The 18,919-nt window shown below is 48.6% G+C and overlaps 1 protein-coding gene across 1 annotated transcript in view; it reads right to left on the bottom strand.

The window, feature by feature from the left end:
- LOC135051062 (uncharacterized) overlaps positions 1-18,919 on the bottom strand; it is a 45,541-nt gene that overhangs the window by 10,439 nt on the left and 16,183 nt on the right. The window lies entirely within an intron of this gene.

Raw genomic sequence — 18,919 nt, 5'->3', positions numbered from 1 at the left:
ACAGAGTCCCCTTTTTACACATTACGGCAGACAGAATCCACCTTTTACACATTATGGCAGACAGCGTCCCCTTTTTACACATTATGGCATACACAGAGTCCCCTTTTTTACACATTATGGCAGACAGTGCCCCTTTTCATACATTACGGCAGACAACATCCCCTTTTTACACATTATGGCAGACAGCATCCCCTTTTTACACATTACGACAGACAGTCCCCTTTTCTTTTCTTTTTTTTAACACATTACGGCAACCAGTCCCCCTTTTTACACATTACGGCAGTCTGAATCCACCTTTTAACCATTACGGCAGACAGCATCCCCTTTTTACACATTATGGCACACAGAGTTCCCTTTTTTACACATTATGGCAGACAGTGTCCCCTTTTTTACACATTACGGTAGATAGTACCCCTTTCTACACATTACGGCTGACAGCGTCCCATTTTTACACATTACAGCAGACAGAGTTCACCTTTAACACATTATGGCAGACAGCGACCCCTTTTTACACATTACGGCAGACAGCCCCCCTTTTTACACATTACGGCAGACAGCGTCCTATTTTTTACACATTACGTCAGACAGCGTCCCCTTTTTACACATTGCGACAGTCCCCTTTTTTTACACATTACGACAGAAAGTCCCCCTTTTTACACATTTCAGCAGACATCGTTCCTATTTTACACATTACGGTAGATAGTACCCCTTTCTACAGCATCCCATTTTTACACGGCCGACAGCATCCCATTTTTACACATTACAGCATACAGAGTTCACCTTTAACACATTACAGCAGACAGTGTCCCCTTTTTTACACATTACGGCAGACAGTGCCCCTTTTCACAAATTACGGCAGACAGCGTCCCCTTTTTACACATTACGACAGACAGTCCCCCTTTTTACACATTACGGCAGACAGCATCCCCTTTGAACACATTACGACAGACAATTCCCTTTTTTTTTTTTTTTTACACATTATGGCAACCAGTCCCCCTTTTTACACATTACAGCAAACAGAATCCACCTTTTACACATTACAGCAGACAGCGTCCCCTTTTTACACATTATGGCACACAGAGTCCCCTTTTTTACACATTATGGCAGACAGCGTCCCCTTTTTACACATTACGGCAGACAGCATCCCCTTTTAACACATTACGACAGACAATCCCCTTTTTTACACATTACGGCAACCAGTCCCCCTTTTTACACATTACAGCAGACAGAATCCACCTTTTACACATTACGGCAGACAGCGTCCCCTTTTTACACATTATGGCACACAGAGTCTCCTTTTTTACACATTATGGCAGACAGCCCCCCTTTTTACACATTACGGCAGACTGCGTCCTATTTTTTACACATTACGTCAGACAGCATCCCCTTTTTACGCATTGCGACAGTCCCATTTTTTACACATTACGACAGAAAGTCCCCCTTTTTACACATAACAGCAGACATTGTCCCATTTTTTACACATTACAGTAGATAGAAAGGGGTACTACACATTACGGCCGACAGCGTCCCATTTTTACACATTACAGCAGAGTTCACCTTTAACACATTACAGCAGACAGAGTCCCATTATTTTACACATTGCGGCAGACAGAGTACACCTTTTGTTAGAATTCACCTGCCTCTAATGTTTGGCAGGTGAATTACAAGTTGAGGATTACTACTGGAGGTGCAGGCAGATGCAGTGTGACATAGAAATGGTTAACCAGACAAGACTGGGGAATACTGTAATAACTTGAGCGCGTTGTAGCAGAATTTAAGATTAGCAGACTATGGACTCTCCCTTTAATACTGGAATGTGCAGCACCACACTTTACACTGATTATGGACAGCAGGTGAGTAATATAACACAGCTAAGAGCCAGGACTTGAATACAGGACTAGAATGTATCACAATCACTGTTGCAGGTAATGAATGTCCACAGAAGTGCAGGAATACTAAGTACTTTATTATAGCAGTGGTATAATAAGGTATGGCTGAGGAATCACAGTAACAATCCAGGGTACAATATGAGCAGAGAGTAATTGGTTTTTCAGACTGAGACTTGCAGCAGAGTAATGAGATAGTTGAATAAGGAACCAGAGTAATATAATCCACGGAACTCAGATTGCAGGACTTGTACAATAAAGCATAACAGCATGCAGGCATAGAGGAAGTCCATAGTAACATGTAACACAAGTAATGAATACTAGAGAATCCACAGAGCACAGTGAAAGTCCATAATACTTAGCTAAATAGATCCTGGCATGAACATGAACTGGCAAGAATGGTTGTGGCAGGATAACATGAACTGACAGACCAGGCTTCTCGGCATGAACAGGAGCTAGGACGAAGACACCAGGCAATGCAGATAGTTCAGGCAAGAAAGTAGTATAATATCACCGGCATGCATCGGAGAACTCAGCTAGCTGGCCTTTAACAGCCACACTAACCAATGAACAAGGCCAGGCTGGGAGTGTTAATTCTAATTACAAACCCTGTACACCTGCTGAGCTGCATGTACACAGAGCCAAAGGAACAGAACACATATGGATCAGCTGACACCAGATACATACTGAACAGAATCCTAACACCTTTAACACATTACGGCAGACAGCGTCTCCTTTTTTACACATTACGGCAGACAGAGTCCCCTTTTTACACATTATAGCAGACAGAATCCACCTTTTACACATTACGGCAGACAGCCCCTCTTTTTACACATTACGGCAGACAGCGTCCTATTTTTTACACATTACGTCAGACAGCGTCCCCTTTTTACACATTATGGCACACAGAGTCCCCTTTTTTACACATTATGGCAGACAGCGTCCCCTTTTTACACATTACGGCAGACAGTCCCCCTTTTTACACATTACGGCAGACAGCGTCCCCTTTTAACACATTACGACAGACAATCCCCTTTTTTTTTTTTTTACACATTACGGCAACCAGTCCCCCTTTTTACACATTACAGCAGACAACGTCCCCTTTTTTACACATTACGGTAGATAGTACCCCTTTCTACACATTACGGCCGTCAGCGTCCCATTTTTACACATTACAGCAGTAAGAGTTCACCTTTAACAAATTTCAGCAGACAGCGACCCCATTTTTACACATTACGGCAGACAGCATCCCCTTTATACACATTACGACAGACAATCCCCTTTTTTACACATTACGGCAACCTGTCCCCTTTTTTTACACATTACGGTAGACAACATCCTCTTTTTACACATTACAGCAGACGGAGTCCCCTTTTTTACACATTATGGCAGACAGCGTCCCCTTTTTACACATTACGGCAGACAGTGCCCCTTTTCATACATTACGGCAGACAACGTCCCCTTTCTACACATTATGGCAGACAGCATCCCCTTTTTACACATTACGACAGACAGTCCCCCTTTTAACACATAACGACAGACAATCCCCCTTTTTTTTACACATTACAGCAGACAGAGTCCCCTTTTTACACATTACGGCAGACTGAATCCACCTTTTACCCATTACGGCAGACAGCATCCCCTTTTTACACATTATGGCACACAGAGTTCCCTTTTTTACACATAATGGCAGACAGCGTCCCCTTTTTTACACATTACGGTAGATAGTACCCCTTTCTACACATTACGGCTGACAGCGTCCCATTTTTACACATTACAGCAGACAGAGTTCACCTTTAACACATTATGGCAGACAGCGACCCCTTTTTACACATTACGGCAGACAGCCCCCCTTTTTACACATTACGGCAGACAGCGTCCTATTTTTTACACATTACGTCAGACAGCGTCCCCTTTTTACACATTGCGACAGTCCCCTTTTTTACACATTCCGACAGAAAGTCCCCCTTTTTACACATTACAGCAGACATCGTTCCTATTTTACACATTACGGTAGATAGTACCCCTTTCTACACATTACGGCCGACAGCATCCCATTTTTACACATTACAGCAGACAGAGTTCACCTTTAACACATTACAGCAGACAGCGTCCCCTTTTTTACACATTACGGCAGACAGTGCCCCTTTTCACAAATTACGGCAGACAGCGTCCCCTTTTTACACATTACGACAGACAGTCCCCCTTTTTACACATTACGGCAGACAGACAATTCCCTTTGAACACATTACGACAGACAATTCCCTTTTTTTTTTTTGTACACATTATGGCAACCAGTCCCCCTTTTTACACATTACAGCAAACAGAATCCACCTTTTACACATTACAGCAGACAGCGTCCCCTTTTTACACATTATGGCAGACAGCGTCCCCTTTTTACACATTACGGCAGACAGCATCCCCTTTTAACACATTACGACAGACAATCCCCTTTTTTACACATTACGGCAACCAGTCCCCCTTTTTACACATTACAGCAGACAGAATCCACCTTTTACACATTACGGCAGACAGCGTCCCCTTTTTACACATTATGGCACACAGAGTCTCCTTTTTTACACATTATGGCAGACAGCCCCCCTTTTTACACATTACGGCAGACTGTGTCCTATTTTTTACACATTACGTCAGACAGCATCCCCTTTTTACACATTGCGACAGTCCCATTTTTTACACATTACGACAGAAAGTCCCCCTTTTTACACATAACAGCAGACATTGTCCCATTTTTTACACATTACAGTAGATAGAAAGGGGTACTACACATTACGGCCGACAGCGTCCCATTTTTACACATTACAGCAGAGTTCACCTTTAACACATTACAGCAGACAGCGTCCCATTTTTTTACACATTACGGCAGACAGAGTACACCTTTTGTTAGAATTCACCTGCCTCTAATGTTTGGCAGGTGAATTACAAGAAGAGGATTACTACTGGAGGTGCAGGCAGATGCAGTGTGACATAGAAATGGTTAACCAGACTAGACTGGGGAATATTGTAATAACTTGAGCGCGTTGTAGCAGAATTTAAGATTAGCAGACTATGGACTCTCCCTTTAATACTGGAATGTGCAGCACCACACTTTACACTGATTATGGTCAGCAGGTGAGTAATATAACACAGCTAAGAGCCAGGACTTGAATACAGGACTAGAATGTATCACAATCACTGTTGCAGGTAATGAATGTCCACAGAAGTGCAGGAATACTAAGTACTTTATTATAGCAGTGGTATAATAAGGTATGGCAGAGGAATCACAGTAACAATCCAGGGTACAATATGAGCAGAGAGTAATTGGTTTTTCAGACTGAGACTTGCAGCAGAGTAATGAGATAGTTGAATAAGGAACCAGAGTAATATAATCCACGGAACTCAGATTGCAGGACTTGTACAATAAAGCATAACAGCATGCAGGCATAGAGGAAGTCCATAGTAACATGTAACACAAGTAATGAATACTAGAGAATCCACAGAGCACAGTGAAAGTCCATAATACTTAGCTAAATAGTCCTGGCATGAACATGAACTGGCAAGAATGGTTGTGGCAGGATAACATGAACTGACAGACCAGGCTTCTCGGCATGAACAGGAGCTAGGACGAAGACACCAGGCAATGCAGATAGTTCAGGCAAGAAAGTAGTATAATATCACCGGCGTCGGAGAACTCAGCAAGCTGGCCTTTAACAGCCACACTAACCAATGAACAAGGCCAGGCTGGGAGTGTTAATTCTAATTACAAACCCTGTGCACCTGCTGAGCTGCATGTACACAGAGCCAAAGGAACAGAACACATATGGATCAGCTGACACCAGATACATACTGAACAGAATCCTAACACCTTTAACACATTACGGCAGACAGCGTCTCCTTTTTTACACATTACCGCAGACAGCATCCCCTTTTTTTTTTACACATTACGGCAGTCAGTCCACCTTTTTACACATTACGGCAGCCAGTCCCCCTTTTTACACATTACGGCAGCCAGACCCCCTTTTTACACATTACGGCAGACAGTGTCTCCTTTTTTACACATTACGGCAGACAGTCCCCCTTTTTACACATTACGGAAGACAGAGTCCCCTTTTTACACATTACGACAGACAGCGTCCCCTTTTTACACATTACGGCAGACAGTCCCCCTTTTTACATGTAACCCTGTTGCTATTACTAGCTAGTACTATTAAGGTTACGTATAGTTAAGATTTGTGCCTCCACCCAAGCTAAAGAGGTTAAGGGGCTTGCTTGGGAAAGCCCAATAACTCAATGTGATTTGAGTCATCCGTTCTACCTTAGATGGTCTCGTGCTTGTCAATAGTTACTCAAGGTACCTTTTCTTCTATTACAGGGTTCAGAGGAAACACTCCACACCAACGTCCAACTTACGGTAAGTATAACACATTTAATGAAGACATCAATAATGACACAGTATTAAATTTAAGCAGTCCTAACTAACTCCACCTCTCTATTCCCATAACCCGCTATACATTCCTATACAGAGTACCCTGCATGCAATACAAAAAAAGGTATCCTATAGTAGGATGGGGAAAAATTATATACTCCCACCTTATTCTCCCAATTCTGAATACCCGGGTATTATAGTACCACTGATATACTGCAGTATATGAACCGTTGGGGCCCTTCCTGGTGTACACCACTAGTCCGCTTGTATCCTAGAGTGGAACCACTGCCAAGTAAGACATATTCTCTAGTATTCTCTGGTGAGATGAAACGCTGTCTTACAATACCCTACAGATTGCGGTATCTGGGGACTCACAAATAGGTAGAGGATGATGCACTGTAGTTCTGTAGACTTGACTTCTCTCGATGGACTATACAATCTAAATAGTTTCTGAAATACCTTTACTGGAGTAGGAGGTATCAGTAGCCTATTCCAGCCACTCCTAACAAAGCACTGTCATCTGTCCTGCAGTTCCTCTAATACTGTCTTACCACTTCAACTTTCAGCAAGCTCTTTCTACCAACAGGAGTATAATCAGTTACTGTCTCTAAGTGTTCCAGTCAGTAAACCTGTATGTACACTGTAGTATAGTAACACAGTATTGTATAGGTGCTTGGAGCTCAGTGCCACTCCTGTAATACCTGGCTTTTATCAGACTTCAGCCAGGTTCAGTCTACTATTATCAGGTGACTTTTTTAGGTGATTGAATGTAGATATAACAGAACGGATATAGACATACAATAATGTTCTCGTTGCAGCTAGAGACTGTTAAAATGTCTTGGACAACTTGGAGCTGCTGTCCGGCTGACCAGTATATTAATCATATCCTATGAATAACTTTCTCATTAGAATACCAATGCTCTCCTGCGAGATCTGTGGCAAAGATTGGTTGGGTGATAGGGATATTATAGGACGAGTAAGAAACCCTACCCGGTACTGCAATTAGCTCCAATCACTCCCCCAGCCCTTTTTTGTACATGAAGGATGGATACCGATTACCTCCCTTCTCTCTCAGGGGTTGGCTGTGGTACCTCTTAGCTGGGCTCCCTACTTCTGGTTCATCACCTTATACTGAAGAAGGGGGTACAGATGGGTCTTAGTCACTACTGCACTGATAGCCTCCTTCCTCTCGCTAACAACATATCAGTACCCTATCCCAGCATTATCGCTAATACTGGGTCCGGTCCACACGTTAGAAACGTTGATACGGCTTCCCGTGACACTAAGGGGTCTATTCATGCAGCAGTGAAAAGCCCTGTTTTGCGTTACACAGGGATTTTCTCTGCCTACTGCAATTCACAGAGCGGGTTACCGTGGAGAAGTTTCTGACATCTCCAGCGGTACCCCCGCTCTGTGCCTGAATCGCATCACCATACCTTTGTATGGTAAGTGCGAATCATGAAGGTGCGGAAAGCTCTGCTTTCCGCTTCTCCATGGAGTTCAGGTTCGCCATCTCAGGACTGCGTAACCTGAACTGTAGTGCGGAGACATCAGGGAAGCTCAATGCTTCCCTGATCGCTGCTCTGCACCTTGCGCTGGCTCCGCCCCCGACCTCCAGCAACCACTGCGGCCTGCCGGGAGGTCAACACCCTGCGCATGCACAAAGGGACCCGCCGCTGAACCCCGCGCATCGCTGGGAAGGACCGCTGGACGACCTCACCGCAGGAGCCCCAGACACCGCAGCGCATCATCGGAAGGGTGAGTATACATGAATTGCTACTTATTACAGCTATACATCGCATCGAAGCGATGCGATGTATAGTGATAAGTAGCAATTCTGTTTTCGTTTTCTTAGTGAATAGGGGGTCTATTCATGTAAGAATGCAATGTTTATGTTTAACTTATCACTAAACATCGCATTCTTATTTCAGGGTTTTTTTCAGATTTCTAACGCAATTCATTAATACTTACCTGTTCCCTGATGTGATGCGGTATCCGGCTGTTCCGCGATCCCGGCTTCTCCAGTCTTCTCTCTTCATACCGCGGCTGGGGTCTTCTGCACATGCGCAGTGTCCCCCCCTGCCTCCAGGTGTCATCTGCACATGCGCCGGGGAAACGAGACCTCCAGCGGCGGGCTAGGGTAGCAAGGAGGAGGTGACCCAGCATATGCAAATGCATTTGCCCTGGGCTCCTCTGATTGGCTCTTGTCACGGAAGGGGGCGGGGAGAAGGCAGGAGATGGACGTTTTCACGGTTCTTCTCTTGTACTAGCCTCCCCATCGCCTGTCTGAGGTGGCGATGGGGTTTTGCGAAGGGTAACGGAAAGCTGGGCTTTCCGTTCCTACATGAATTGCAGTCACCATACAAACGTATGGTGATGCGATTCAGCCACAGAGCGGGGGTGCCGCTGGGGAAGTCAGGGACTTCTCCATGGTAACCCGCTCTGTGAATTGTGGTAAGCAGAGAAAAGCCCTGTTTACTGCAAAACAGGGCTTTTCTCTGCTGCATGAATAGACCCCTTAGCTCACCCGCTGGACGGCCCCAGTCAGCGCTGCGGTAGCTCGTCACCAGGCTCTCTCCTCCATTAGTGTTGCGGGAGCCCTCTCTCTCTCTTTGCTCGGTACTCCCGACCTCACGCTGACTCCGCTCCGCTGTACGGGATGATGGTCGGACACTCAGGTATATCAAATCGCAGTCCTTCTTCCTCCTCTCTACCGCGTACTCTCCAGTCAGTCTCCTTTCTTATTGTTTGTGCGTCAGCCGTTCTTCTCTCCTCACTTAACGGTCAACTCTCCCTTTCTCCAACCGCTCCCCTGTTCAGGACCTTGCAGCTTCCCCTCTGTCTTTGTTCCCGCGGGCATGGCGCATGGGTCCCTAGAACCCTCTCCCTGGAGTTGAGGTTTCTCCTTGCCATCTACTCTATGGCACATAAAGCGGGTACATGCTATAACAATAATATATCTAATATATCTGATGTCCTGCAGGCATAGTTACTTATTTCACTAAAGGGGGTTACAGACACATTACGGCAGACAGCGTCCCCCTTTTATACACATTACAGCAGCCAATCCCCCTTTTTACACATTACGGAAGCCAGTCCCCCTTTTTACACATTACGGCAGACAGTACCCCTTTTTACACATTACGGCAGCCAGTCGCCCTTTTTACACATTACGGCAGACAGCGTCCCCTCTTTACACATTGCATCAGAGTCCCCTTTTTTACACATTACGACAAACAGTCCCCCTTTTTACACATTACGGCAGACAGACAGAGTAGATTGAGAGCTAGATATCTAGATAGATAGATAGATAGATAGATAGATAGATAGATAGACAGACAGACAGACAGACAGAATAGATGATACTTACTGTCTTCCCGCTGGCTCAGGCAGTCAGGCTCCTCGGTGCAGCAGCTGCTGGCAGATCCCAGGCAGGCAGGGAAGGAGGAGGAGGGAGGGGGACTCAGGAACCGCAGCAGCACACTGTAATTGGTGGTGGCGCCGCTGCAGCTGTCCCTCTCCTTCCACATTGGCTGGCCGCCGCCGCTGTGAATGCTGGGATGAGGCAAGCGCATACCAGCATTCACAGCGGTGGCGGACAGCCTATGTGGAAGGAGAGGGACAGCTGCATCAGTGCCGCCACCAATTACAGCGTGCTGCTGCGGTTCCAGTCCCGAGTCCCCCTCCCTCCTTCTCCTTCTCCCCTGCTTCCGGCACTGCTGCTCCTCTCCTCTCAGGCTGCTTGTAATGAGTCAGTTGCGCCCTCAGGGCGACTGCGCTGTGTGCCAGGCACACCTAGCACACACGTAGTTATGGCTCTGCATTTGGTCCCACTAATCTGCCACTGAGACTGGTTGGATGTGGTCTGTGCTGACGTCTCCAAAAATGACCCTCTCCAAAAATGCCTGGGCACACCTGCGTTTTTACTGACACACCCAGAAAATGGCAGGTTTCCGCCCAGAAACGCCGGCTTCCTGTCAGTTAAACAGCTGCTACATTGCGATTACGATCTGTATGAACTTTATGCTGCTATTATCCCTCATACGTGTACAATGCGAATGCTATGCATGTGCAGTCATTTGATAATTTCTCGATTTACGATTTCTCAGAATAGCGATCCATGCTGAATTAGGCCCTTAATGCCAAATGTTATATTTTAATTTTCTATGATTTGTTTTTAACAGGCTCCATGCAACTTAGGTGCTTAATATCTTCCCTTTCTAGCCATTTACTGTAACGTGTATGAGTGGTGAACTGTTTTTTGACCATTGCTTTGTGCCTACAGTGAATCCATACCTCCTGTCATGTTCCTAACACATCTGCTCCTGTTATTTGCATGAAAGTGAGGCATCATATCTCTGCTGTGATCCCACTATCAGAGCCTCAGTCCCTGGAAGTGACTTTTGTAAATACCAGTGAACATTAATTTCCATTTCCTATGGTCAGACTAGGCCAGAGCAAGGCTCTGTGCCATCCTATGCCAGGCATGTCCCCCAAACATGCAATGTTATGCCTGTAGCAGGGAGTAGAGCACTGCACACTATGGGAAACTCTACAGGCTACAGGGTCCATTATCTGGATGCTCTGGGCAGCTCTGCAGCAGCGCTACTGGCTGAAGAGTGCTGTTCCACGCACCCTGCAAGCCATGTGAAGGTGCTGTGGGGCAGTCATGGTACCGCTCGCACACCCCTACTTACAGTGCTGGGTCAGACAGATGCAGGCAGGGCCGGCTGTACCATTAGGAGGCTTTAGGCTCCTGGTAGGTGCCACTGAATTCATCTAGCAAGAAACTGAAGGATATCTCTGTATGCGCCCTCCTCCTTTACACTGTGCTGGCTGCTGCTGCTGCGAGTCTAATCAGGTGCAGTCAGGCTGTCCCAACATAGGGGTAAATTTACTAAGATGTGAGTTCTAGTTAAGATGGGATGTTGCCCATAGAAACCAATCAGATTTCAGGTATTATCTTCTAGAAGGTGCTAGATAAATGAGAATCAGAATCTGATTGGTTGCTATGGGCAACATCCCATCTTAAACAGAACTCCCATCTTAGTGAATTTACCCCATGGTGTCTCAGCGCTTTCTCCGTACTGACATGTGTAACATCAAGTCATGTGAAGGCACTTAGGAGGCGAATGTAAGTATGGCTCCCAAGTGGCACCCCCATGGCAGCTCCTCATAGCCCTGATGCACCTCCTCCAGGCCCCTGGATCCCGACTCTCCAGCAGCAAACAGCACCTTACTACATTAACAACAAAAAAAACAGCGCTTATGTAGTCCATCAAAACCTAAAACCACCAAAACTGCTTAATTATTCAATATAGCTATATGCTGCTGCTCCCACAGGTAGTACTGTTCTACCAATAGCAAGAAAACATAAAAATAAAGATAATCTACTTATCAAGGGAGCACAACTATTTGTTTATTCACAATCATTTAAAAAAACATTTATGTACATCTAAATGAACAAATGCATAGAAGAGATATATCAGTGCAAATATGCATTTAGAAAACAATTAAATAGCCCTTGCCTTTTACTACAATCCAGAAAAGTTCAAATTGTCCACAACAATTAAAGATCTTTTTAAATCCAATGTGTAGCTTATTTGTTTTTCCTGTGTTTTGTCTGTAACAACACACTTTACTTTCTTAAAACCAAATGGCAAGGGGGTGTGGCCTGGCTGTCTTGGAGAGTGGACGTGCTCTCCCCAGCTCCTGCACACTCAATCCCCCTAATATCTCTCTCCTTCCCCCGACCTGCACCAGGCCGCCCCAGATTCTCTATTACGACCCCCTGTACGTGTCTGCAGCTGCTGTGGGGGACCCGTGGAGTCAGGGAGTGCTTTTAAGCACTCCTGCGGATTGCGGCCTCACCCCGGCCTGAAGCCCGGGGCTCGAGTTTGGAGCCGGGCCGAAGTGGCGAACCGGGGCCGAGATACTACCGGGCGCCGCTGCTTCCCTCCCGTCCTGCCTGTGTCCCCCCTTACCCACACCTGGAGGCGGGGGACTGCCCGGCCGGAGGACGTTCCCTGGAGGCCGCATCACGAGCGGCGGCCGTCTCACCGGAGGTCGCCGGGGGCCGGGCGGCTGGCCCTGTTACCGGAGAGACCCAAGATTAAAGGCGGACGGCGGGATCCCTGGGGTATGTCCCGCTCTCTGCGGCCCCTGCCTTGCGACCTGCTCCTGGACGCTGCGGAGGCTCCCGGTGCTTCCCGGGGGTTGAAGCCTACATCCCGATTCTAAGCCGGGGCCTTGATTTTGGCGGCGGCCCGCCCGGGACCTCCGGACCCGACTCACACTCACGGGAAGCTCCTGTGGGAGCCTGGTGGATCCCTCCCTCCTCCGCACATACCTGCTGGCTGTCCCGCGCCCCCTGGTGCCCCCAGATGCCGGAGACCCTCCTGAGGAGCTCTGGAATAGCCCTGCTCCATCTTCCAGCTCCCTGTCTGCTACACCAGCGGCGGTCATTTTGCAGGCCTCCAGGCTCATCTCCTTCACTATCTGCAGGTAGCCACAGCTCACTGGAGCACGCACTGTATCCCACCTGTAGGCCGTTCCCGTCCCCACTGCTATCCGGCCACGGTGCTGCCCTGGTCACTGGCTGGTCCGTGCCCGGGGTTCATCTCCGCGGTCCCTGAATGGGGGAGATCCTACACAGAGCCCTGCCTCCTGCGATCTCTGTCTGCCTGCCTCCTCTTTGGGGCCACGTGGGCCCCCTGCTCTCCTGGGGCTCCCTGGACCTACCTCATCTGCCGGGCTCGGCTGACCACACCATGATGCCTCCTTAAGGCCCTCGCCTTACCTTCCCTGGTCCTGAGCCTCACTGCTGGAGCACCACCTCTACCCCCCACCCTGTTACCCACCCCCTCCTCCATATGCTCACGATGACCAGGGGTACCAAAAAGTCACAGGGGTCCGACCTCACACCATTCCTTACCAAAAAAAACACCCCGGCCAAGAGCAGGCCTGATACCCCCCCAGGGTCCCTCCGACTCGGAGATCGAAGATGACGATCTCACGCCCCTCACCCGCAAGGACTTTCTCTCCCTCCTTAAGGAGATGCGGGACATTAAGACCTCAGTCCAGGCTCTCCATTCCCTGAAATCCGATATTGCCGACATTGGCTCCAGAACCGATCAACTTGAACGACGAGTGGAGGAGGTGGTGTCGTTCCAACAAACGGTCGAGACCGACTTCCATCAACTCCGCCAAGATGTTGCCCACTTGCGGGAGGAGCATGAGGACCAAGACAATAGGGCGAGGAGAAACAACCTGAGGATGCGGGGTGTCCCCGAGGAGGTCGAGGCGGCTCATCTTGACCTCTACCTCAAGCGCCTCTTTGCACACCTGTCGCCTGACACCCCTGAGGAACATCTCCTCCTGGATCGAGCGCATCGAGCCCTGCGGCCTCGCTCTCAGGACTCCTCCCAGCCCAGGGATGTCATTCTCCGACTGCACTATTTCACTGCGAAGGAGGCTGTCATGAGGGAGGCCCGATGGCTGGGGTCTGTGACTTTCCAGAATACCCCTCTTCAGATTTTCCAGGACTTATCTCCGCTCACTCTGGCCAAACGCAGGGACTTCAAACCCATTAGTTCCCTGCTCTCCCGTCATAATGTAAAATACCGCTGGGGTTTCCCTTTTCGTATCCTGGTTTGGCACCAAGGGAAGCTCCTCACGGCCAGGGATCAATCCGAGGCTCAAACGCTGCTCTCCAAGTTGGGCATCCCCGCCGCCGATCAGGATATCCATACTCAACGCCAGCCGCCACGGACACAGCGGGATTTGCTCCAGCCCCCTCGTTCTGAGTGGTTTACGGTACCAGCCTCTGCGTCCTCCCAGGCTCCACCTCCGGTTCCCTGATGGACTTTCAGCTCTTTAATTTAATGTTTCCTCTACTTAATTGGGTCGACCCTTCCTGGTCGCACTCCCCTACCCGGGGAGCTGTTCCACTTTAGGTTCCCCGTATCCTGATCTCCCGGCCCCTTAGTTACCTCACAACTGTTCTGTTGTTACCCCCTGTTAAAATGTTATGCTGCTGATATATTAACATGCTGAAACCTGATTCATTGTCTTCCATCTACCCCCCCACCCCCTCTCCCTTACCTCCTGGAGCTGGCGCTCCATCTGTCTTCTCTTCCTGTCTTCTCTCCAGCTTTCTCCCTCAGGTACCTCCAGGGGAGGTTTGCCTCCTGCCCTTCGCCAAGCGGTTTGCAATCCGTGATCCAGACCCCATGCCACGCCCCCTCAGGGCTTTGAGCCCTCTCGCTGACCTAGGTGCCCTCCCGACACCTAGTACCCCTTCCCCTTGTTAGCACTACCGGTCCTGGCCTCTACTGCCGGATGACCAACCACCCTTCCTCCCTTCCCGGTTTCCTTTCCCTCCCCCCCCCTTTGACCACACTCTCTCTTGCCTTATATCCTTCTTTTCTGTCTTTCTCTCTCCTCCCTCTACTTTCAGCTCTTTCCGCTCTTTCTAATCTACCTGCCTCATCGTTGCTTGCCCATGGGTCTCCGGGTACTATCTTTTAATGTGAAGGGCTTGAATAGAAAAGAGGGGTAAGCTCTTTGCTTCTCTAAAACACCATAAAGGCGATTTGATCTTCCTATAGGAGACTCACTTCCTGCATGACTCCCACCCTACCCTGCAATGTAAACCATACCCTGACTCCTTCCATGCCTGCGACCACTCGGCCAAGAAACGGGGGTTGCGATTTTATTTGCCCGCCACCTCACCTTTGAACTCCTAGACTCATATCCCGACAAAGATGGCCGGTTTCTTGTCATGGTGGGGAAACTTAATAACAACCTCTGTACCCTAGCTAACGTTTATGCCCCTAACCAACGACAGGAACGTTTTTTTACAAGGCTAGATAACCTCCTTACTCGAGTCCGGCAAGGCGACCTCATACTTGCTGGAGACTTTAACTCCGTCTTGAATCCACAGATAGACCGCTCTCCCTCTCCCCTTACTGCCTCCTCGTCAGACTCCCTTCGCTCCAGATCCCTCCTCCGTCTCATGCGATCCCAACTTCTCTACGACTCCTGGAGGATAAAAGACTCCTCTGCCCGCGACTATACCTTTTACTCTGCCCCTCATAATTCCTACTCCTGCATTGATATGGTCCTGCTCAGCTACGATCTTGCCTTGAATCTCCACGATGCCCATATTCATCCGCTAATCTGGTCCGATCATGCCCCTATCACCTACGATCTCGCAGGTTTGGTTTCACGTCCTCGCCCCATGACATGGCGCCTTAACGACTCCCTCCTCCACAACCCTGAGATACGTTCCCATCTTCGGGACACAATCTCAGACTATTTCACCCTGAATGATACCCCTGATATCTCCAGGTCCACCCTCTGGTTGGCACACAAGGCAGTTCTTCGTGGATACCTTATCAGCCTAGCCTCAAAAGCTAAAAAACAATCCCTCTCTCAATTCAACAAGCTCTCTATTAAACTCCACTCACTTGAGACCCAGCATAAGGCGTCCTCCGACCAGGCTGTCTTGTCCGAACTTCGTACTGTTAAGGCGGAACTTGATCTCCTTCTCACCGCACGGGTGGCCAAGCGTCTTAAGTGGCTTCGCCAATCCTTTTATGAGAGGGGAGACAAGGCGGACAAGATCCTGGCGGCACGACTCCGCTCCACGAGAGCCAAAACCAATATTGTCTCTATCAGAAACTCTCTCAATCAACTTGTCCAAGATCCCACTGCCGTTAGAGCTGCCTTCCAATCCTGCTACGCTGACCTGTACAACCTCCCCCCCCCCACCTGGTTCCTCCCCTCTGCCCCACTCCGACCTCGTCTCCCACTTTCTTTCTGCTTCTAACTTGCCTAGATTACCCCAGGACGCTATGGACCATCTTAACAGTGAGATCTCGGTGGAAGAAATTACTCAGACTATACTCATGCAAAAAGTTGGCAAATCCCCGGGCCCGGATGGGTTCACAGCTCTTTACTACGAAAAATTCTCTGCTCTTCTCTCCCCCCACCACCTTCAGTCCCTGTTCAATAGGATTGTCCATGGCGACCCTTTTCCCCCTGAGATGCTGGAGGCTAGAATTGTGGTGATCCCCAAGGAAGGCAAGGACACCCTTAACTGCGCTAGCTACCGCCCTATATCTCTCCTGAACTTGGACTTGAAAATCTTTCCTAAGATCCTGGCCAACCGTCTTAATCCATACCTCCCTTCCCTTGTTCATTACGACCAAGTGGGGTTTATCCCAGGCCGTCAGGCGAGAGATAACACCAGGCGTGCTATTGATCTTATACATATCTCGAACTCCAGGAGGTCCCCCACTATCATGCTCTCCTTGGATGCTGAAAAAGCATTTGACCGGATCTCCTGGAGTTTTCTGAGAGCCGCCCTGGAGGCCTATGGCTTGTCCGGTGGCTTTCTCACTAGCGTCCTAGCACTATACTCCGCCCCCTCTGCCACAGTTTTAATCAATGGTGTCCCATCCGCCCCATTTAGCATCTCAAATGGCACACGTCAGGGTTGCCCCCTCTCGCCCCTAATATTTGCTCTCATTATAGAGCCCCTTGCCTCCCAAATTAGAGCGCATCCAGATATACACGGAATACAAGTAGGCCCATAGATCCTAAAATTTCCCTTTTCGCAGACGACATCCTACTTTCTCTGACCCAGCCCCTTATCTCACTCTCAAACTTATTTTCAGTCCTACATTCTTATAGCCTTATATTAGGGTATAAGATCAACTACTCCAAATCCGAGGCCATGCTGCTTCATATCCCTCATCGAGAGGCTGAGTCCCTTCGCGCTAACTTTAATTTTAAATGGCAACCCACAAAGATTAAATATCTGGGAATATACCTAGCTTCTCGTTATGATTCCCTCTTTCGGGAAAATTTCCCACCCCTCCTCACCAACATACTCGCCGACCTGACCTCCTGGAACAGTCTTTTCATTTTGTGGCTGGGCAGGATCATAGCGGTTAAAATGACCATAATTCCCAAATGGCTCTATCTATTCCAGACCCTCCCAGTGGCAGTCCCGGCCTCCTTTCTTCGTACTATCCAACGAGCCCTTGTGCGTTTTATTTGGAATCACAGACCCCCCCCGCATTGCTGCCAATACCCTGAAAAGGCCAACCTCCGCGGGAGGTAGAGGCCTTCCTGATGTCAAACTTTACTACCTAGCCTCTCATCTATCCCATATTGTCACCTCTTATGCTCCTCCGGGATCGGTATCTAGGCTGGATATTGAGGCAGCCTTTATTGGTCTCCCTGACCTGACCCCCTTATGGGGTCTCCCCTCCACCTCCCGACCCCCAACCTCTAAACTTCTCCCCACTATTAAATTCAACCTTAAAACTTGGGACTCCCTATCCCTGAAGAAGGGTCTCACCACTACCCCCTCGCCCTTGACCCCCATCTGGCAGAACCCTATGTTTCCTCCTGGACTCTCAACTACGAGGTCCCGTTTATGGGTAACGCTGGGCCTCAAATTCCCGATCAACTTTGCCGATCGGGGCCAATGGTTGTCCCTGCCCGACCTCCAACAAAAGACCCCTTCACAACCACTTAATCCCTTCCAATTCCTACAAATACGCCACTTTCTAGGCTCTCTCCCCTCCACCACCTTACTTCGTCCCCTCACCCCCTTTGAAACTTATGCATCAACTCCCATCTCTCCAAAGGCGTAATCTCCCAACTCTACTCTCTCTTACTAGACTCCTCCCTTCCCCCCTCCCGGCCCCATGAGCTCGCATGGGAACGGGATCTCGGGCCCCCACCAGAAAGTGAAGATTGGAAGGACATGAGACTGGGGATTGCTAAATGCTCCATTGCCACTGCTTTTAAGGAAACGGCCTACAAAGTTTACTACCGTTGGTACAACACCCCCGACCGACTTAACAAATTCTTTCCGTCTTCCTCCCCTGCTTGCTGGAGGAACTGCGGGGCTAGAGGCACTATGCTCCACATATGGTGGACCTGCCCGGCCATTGTGTCCTTCTGGGACCTAGTCCACTCCCTCCTCAACTCGCTTTTGGAATCTCCTGTGCTGAAAGATCCTTGGATCTTCTTACTATGTTATCCTCCCCCGCTGCTCAATAAATTATCTCAAAAGCTGGCCACACATATCCTAACGGCGGCAAAGTCGCTGATAGCTCTTAATTGGAAGAGCCCCTCCCCACCCTCCCTCCCGTCCCTTAAAACTAAATTTGGCACATTGCCTCAATGGAAAAGATTACATACTATCTCCACGACCGGGGCCACATTTTTGAGCAGGTCTGGGCCCCCTGGCTCGCTGCTGAACGCAGATTGCCGTCCTAGTTTCCTCCGTAGACCCATGGGCATTACCTACTATTTCTCCTTCCGACCTATCTCCTTCTCTTTTCTTCTCTCTCTCTCTATCCTCTTTCTTCCCTTTTTCTTGCCTGCTCTCGTCTCCTCCTTGACCCCCCTCTTCCCCTTTCTTCTGATCTTACTATTTCCAGGATATATACCATACACAGATTGTACCGTGGTTCTCTCCCCCCCTGTCCCTCTTTCCCATCTCCCCTCCCCCTCCCCGAATTCTACGTTTGAAGGTTACTGTTCTTTCTACACTGACTAACCTTGTTGTTCACTTGAAAACTTGTGG

The sequence above is a fragment of the Pseudophryne corroboree genome, chromosome 2 (assembly GCF_028390025.1).
Source record: "Pseudophryne corroboree isolate aPseCor3 chromosome 2, aPseCor3.hap2, whole genome shotgun sequence".
Lineage (NCBI taxonomy): Eukaryota > Metazoa > Chordata > Amphibia > Anura > Myobatrachidae > Pseudophryne > Pseudophryne corroboree.
The sequence above is the reverse complement of the archived record's forward strand: the minus strand, read 5'-3'. Positions and strand labels throughout refer to the sequence as shown.